This window comes from Rattus norvegicus, chromosome 4 (genome assembly GCF_036323735.1).
Source record: "Rattus norvegicus strain BN/NHsdMcwi chromosome 4, GRCr8, whole genome shotgun sequence".
Taxonomy (NCBI): Eukaryota; Metazoa; Chordata; class Mammalia; order Rodentia; family Muridae; genus Rattus; species Rattus norvegicus.
The window spans coordinates 136,775,356-136,781,355 of NC_086022.1; positions in this window are offsets into that span (position 1 = coordinate 136,775,356).

The window sequence follows — 6,000 nt, forward strand, 5'->3', positions numbered from 1 at the left end:
CTATTTCTACTTCCTCCTGGAGGGGTACGAAACACTGTAAGAACTAGAGGTTGGGGAAGAGCGTTGTAAAACTGTTTATCCTGGACACAGTTTGGCCACTGCTCACACCGGATATGTATGAGAATGAATGCTTCAACTCTCTATCATGGATAGAAGAGGGGGCTCAGGAGAGGAGTTCAGGAGGAATGACCCAGTCGTTCCTCGGAGCTATTGGTGGTTAATAACTGCCTAAGGAGAGAAAGTTATTTTCTCCATTAGAATAGTTACTCCACTAGATAACCCTCATCCATGATTATGTAAGGAACCCTAATTAAAGCCATGGGAATTTCTACTCACAAATGAGGAAAAATAGGAAATAAACTTGGGAAGAAGAGGAGTTTCAGAGTGAGTGGGATAAGAGAGACCATTAGAAGGCTACACACAATCACAGTACATTATATAGAGTATTAACTTGTCAAAGTATAAAATATAATGAAAAAGATATGGTTGTGGCATTCAGTAAGTACTCATTTATCTATTTCCCTAGAATGTTCACTGCAAGACTGACATTCTCCCATTAAATATAAAGGTTTTTTTCTAATTTTAGTATATTGAAAAAAGCATTCTGTCCATATGTTTCATCTTAATTTGCTCACATTGTTATTGTTGTGATAATTCTCTGATGATACCAAATGTCTGACTGTTTTAGATTAGGCTTCTCTTCTATGTATAACTAAAATTTTTATGCAGCTAAATATATCTTATTTAATATGTTGAGACAAAGAAGTTTTTATCTAAAATTAAAGGTAAAAGAAAGTTCTTTTCAGGGTATTTTGAGAATGAAAGAAAAATGAAACACTAGATCTTTATATAAGGATACTAATATTAGCTTTAAAGTGTCTTTAAAACATATATGGAATCCAAATCACTTGGCTGGGGGTTATAGCTCGATGGTGGATACAGCACTTGGGAGGAGGAATGAAGATGGAGCCTTTGAATGCCATTTTGGATGCTATAATCTTGGTTTCTGATTGAATCCTTGTGGGTCAAGAAACAGAAATTAAGAGAACAACCTCTGTGGTTCTTTATTCAAAAGGCACTAATTAATGACGATGCCCCCTGCCTGAGTCAGCATCCCAGGACTGTAACAGATGGTTGTGATAGTGAACTTAGACACAGAAAAGGTTACATCTTGTTTCACACTGTGGGGTTTGGGTCTATGAATGACCGTGTGTTTCCACACTGGTTTCCAGCCTGGTGAAGCATGTCTCAGTGCATATAGTTGAAGCAGGTAACTCTGTTTGTGGGTTAGACACAGAAGAGAGTTAAAGAAAGGGCAGGGCTCCGTAATACCTTTCAAGGTCATGTCCATAATGATCTCAAACCTCCAGTAGGCATCAGATCTTAAGATACCACCACTTCTCAAGTTGGTGATGAACCTTTCAGTTTGCATTATTTGGTGGGTATTAAAGAAAGCCCCATGGCCTATTTTTTTTAACTTAAAGTAATACTTCCTAACATCATCATATCAATGGGCAGGCATTCACTATATTTATTTAGGACCTACACATTCAGTCCTCAGCAGAGACTCAATCAACCTCAAAGTCAAATAAGATAAATTCATTGATCTCTTCACAGTCTCATGATCAGGAAATAGAATGTCTTTGACATTGGTAGGGATTTGTAGCAAATGAGTTGGTGTTTTGTGTTTTTTTTTTTTAATTCTTAAAAGGAGCCAAAATGACACCTTCTAGTTTGCCAGTTTACTGCAATTGAAATGACTTTTCTGTAAGAACTTAAGATAGGCTTAAGATGAGTAGCCAGGGTTATAGAACATTTGAAAGGATCAATTCTGTCATTGCTGTGTGTAGCCTTCTGCAAGGTTTCGGGGATTTACCTACCTGGAGCTACAAGAGAATTAAGAAGTAATACTCAGTGATACAAGCAGGAAAGCTGGGATCAGATGGTTAGTTCTCAGTCTGATGAAGGGCACCAATGGCATTGGGAATCTCAGTGTATATTTTATCCATCTGAATTGGGAAGGTGGGTTTATAATATACATCTGAATCGAAGACAGGTTTAACAATTCTGGGAAGGAAAATGCTATATGGAAGAAATCTCCGGTTAAAATCACCTGGGGGGAGGAAGCTATGACTAATAGATGCTACATGTACTATCAGTGTTGCCATTAAGACCAGAGAGAGGCTCTGCTATTTCTGACTCTCACCCAAGTAAGGGTTTGCCACTTTCCTACATCTGAGACATTGGGAGCTCTTGACATGGCCGTACTCACGTAAACATCTCGAGGCTTTCTCTGCTCTACACAGTGGTAGACAGTTCTCATTTTAGAAACTGTTAGAAACAAATAAGATCCAAATCCACTGTTTGCAAATAATTTGGAGCTCAGATACTATATGCAACTAACTTGAACTTACTGAAGCAAAGCAAACACTTGCTTCCTCCTGAAGAGTTGATCACAGCTGTGATAATGGTGGTTCTCACAGCCCTTTTTATTGGATATTTTATATATTTACATTTCAAATGTTATCTTCTTTCCCCCCTCCCTGCTTCCATGAAGATGTTCCCACTCCCACCCACCTACACCTACCTCAACAATCCTGGCAATCCCCTATGGTGGGGAAAGGAGCCTTCACAGGACCAAAGGCTTTTCCTCTTACTGATGCTGGACAATGCCATACTCTGCTACATATGCTCCTGGAGCCATGTGTACTCATTGGTTGGTGGTTTAGGCCCTTGGAGGTCTGGGGGGTCTAGTTGGTTGATATTGTTGTTCTTCATACGGGGTTGCAAAGCCCTTCAACTGCTTCAGTCCTTTCTCTAACTTCTCCATTGGGGTCCTCGTGCTCAGACTCATGGTTGACTGCAAGAATTCTCATCTGTATCAGTAAGGCTCTGGCAGAGTCTCTCAGGAGATATCCATATTAGGATCCTGTCAGCAAACACTTCTTGGCATGAGCGATAGTGACTAGGTTTGGTGGCTGCATAAGGGATGCATTCCAAGGTGTGGGCAGTCTCTGAATGACATTTTCTTCAGTCCCTGCTCCACTCTTTGTCCTTGTATTTCCTCCTGTGAGTATTTTGTTCTCCCTTATAAGAAGGACTGAGGCATGCATGTACATTTTGGTCTTCCTTCTTCTTGAGCTTCATATGATCTGTGAATTGTTTCATGGGTATTCTGAGCTTTTGGGGTCTCACAGCCTTATTCAAGGCATTCACAAGGCTTATCTGGATTTCAAAAATTCTTTTTGAATATATGCAATACATTTAGATCACTGGCTTTTGGAATTTTTCTTTTCATTTTGGTCAAAATGATGAAAGAAGAAAAATTTTCCTCATTGGAATAGACATTTTGTATGCTAAATTTTCTGGTTTTGAGAAACAGCTAACTAGAGTCCTTACCTTCATTTAGATTTTACTACGCATTCAAATCACCTGTGTTACAAGGAAACCCTTCCATAGATTTGCTGGCTTCAACTCACACTGTTAACTTTAGCATCTCAGGACCATGCTGAGGAATAAAGACCCTTCCTTTTGATTTCAGATAGAGAGCTCATGTATGCACGTGCACAAGAAAAGCTTTTGCAGCATGGCTAAATTGTTTTTAACCACAAAAGATATGTTAAAATTTTAGCCCCACATGCCTTTCAATGTGACTTTAATTGCAAGCAAGTTCTTTCTACCCATATCTTATTAAGTTAAGTTGTAATCGAACATACTAGATTACAGTAGATCCAAGTCTAATTACTGGCATTCTCATAAAATAAGAGCCATTGAACAGAGATTTAAATAAAGATATGATGTGCAGAAACACATAAGACATGTGGCCATGGAGGCTGAATGAAGGCTGTTGGCACTAGGCACGGTTTCTAGAATCTACCAGAACTTAGGAAAGAATCATGGGATGGGTTCTCAACCTGAGCAGTCAACCCTGCTGATACCTTGATTATGGACACAAAGATTTCTTTTTTTTTTTTTTTTTTTTATGCTCCCATTTTTATTTTATTTTATTTTTTTAATTTTTTTTTATTTTTTGGTTCTTTTTTTTTTTTTTTCGGAGCTGGGGACTGAACCCAGGGCCTTGCGCTTCCTAGGTAAGCGCTCTACCACTGAGCTAAATCCCCAACCCCCCATTTTTATTTTTTTTTTTTTTTTTTTTTTTTTTTTTATTAACTTGAGTATTTCTTATATACATTTCGAGTGTTATTCCCTTTCCCGGTTTCCGGGCAAACATCCCCCTCCCCCCTCCCCTTCCTTATGGGTGTTCCCCTCCCAACCCTCCCACCATTGCCGCCCTCCCCCCATAGACTAGTTAACTGGGGGTTCAGTCTTAGCAGGACCCAGGGCTTCCCCTTCCTCTGGTGCTCTTACTAGGATATTCATTGCTACCTATGGGGTCAGAGTCCAGGGTCAGTCCATGTATAGTCTTTAGGTAGTGGCTTAGTCCCTGGAAGCTCTGGTTGCTTGGCATTGTTGTACTTTTGGGGTCTCGAGCCCCTTCAAGCTCTTCCAGTTCTTTCTCTGATTCCTTCAATAGGGGACCTATTCTCAGTTCAGTGGTTTGCTGCTGGCATTCGCCTCTGTATTTGCTGTATTCTGGCTGTGTCTCTCAGGAGCGATCTACATCCGGCTCCTGTCGGTCTGCACTTCTTTGCTTCATCCATCTTGTCTAATTGGGTGGCTGTATATGTATGGGCCAAATGTGGGACAGGCTCTGAATGGGTGTTCCTTCAGTCTCTGTTTTAATCTTTGCCTCTCCCTTCCCTGCCAAGGGTATTCTTTTTCCTCATTTAAAGAAGGAGTGAAGCATTCACATTTTGATCATCCGTCTTGAGTTTCGTTTGTTCTAGGGATCTAGGGTAATTCAAGCATTTGGGCTAATAGCCACTTATCAATGAGTGCATACCATGTATGTCTTTCTGTGATTGGGTTAGTTCACTCAGGATGATATTTTCCAGTTCCAACCATTTGCCTACGAATTTCATAAACTCGTTGTTTTTGATAGCTGAGTAGTATTCCATTGTGTAGATGTACCACATTTTCTGTATCCATTCATCTGTTGAAGGGCATCTGGGTTCTTTCCATTTTCTGGCTATTATAAATAAGGCTGCGATGAACATAGTGGAGCACGTGTCTCTTTTATATGTTGAGGCATCTTTTGGGTATATGCCCAAGAGAGGTATAGCTGGATCCTCAGGCAGTTCAATGTCCAATTTTCTGAGGAACCTCCAGACTGATTTCCAGAATGGTTTTACCAGTCTGCAATCCCACCAACAATGGAGGAGTGTTCCTCTTTCTCCACAACCTCGCCAGCATCTGCTGTCACCTGAGTTTTTGATCTTAGCCAATCGCACTGGTGTGAGGTGAAATCTCAGGGTTGTTTTGATTTGCATTTCCCTTATGACTAAAGATGTTGAACATTTCTTTAGGTGTTTCTCAGCCATTCGGCATTCCTCAGCTGTGAATTCTTTGTTTAGCTCTGAACCCCATTTTTTAATAGGGTTATTTGTTTCCCTGCGGTCTAACTTCTTGAGTTCTGACACAAAGATTTCTTAAATGGCAGGATAAATCATTGTTGTTTCACGCAGCTAAGTTCATGGTAAGTGGTTACAGCAGGCACAAGAAATGAACGCAGCACTTCCTAGTTCATCCAAAGATGAGACTCAATTGTAGTAAGTAAAACTATTCACCCCAACCCGCTGCTTCATTCTCATTTACCCGTCTAGTTGAACTAGCGAGTGGTTCTAAATTAATAGCCACTTTCACTGACTACACCAAAATAAATTATTTAGCCTCTGTTATCCCCTTTTCATGCCTCAACACTCTCATTAAGATAGGAAAATTCAAAGTACCTACTTTGATGCCACATTTTCCTAAATCATTGTTTCAGGAGTTAGATTTCATTGTGTGGTGCTTCAAGCCTTTGTTTACTCACAGTTCCTATCACATCTACAAAATAGAATATGGGTCACTTCACTCAATTATTTCAGGATGCAATAGGTA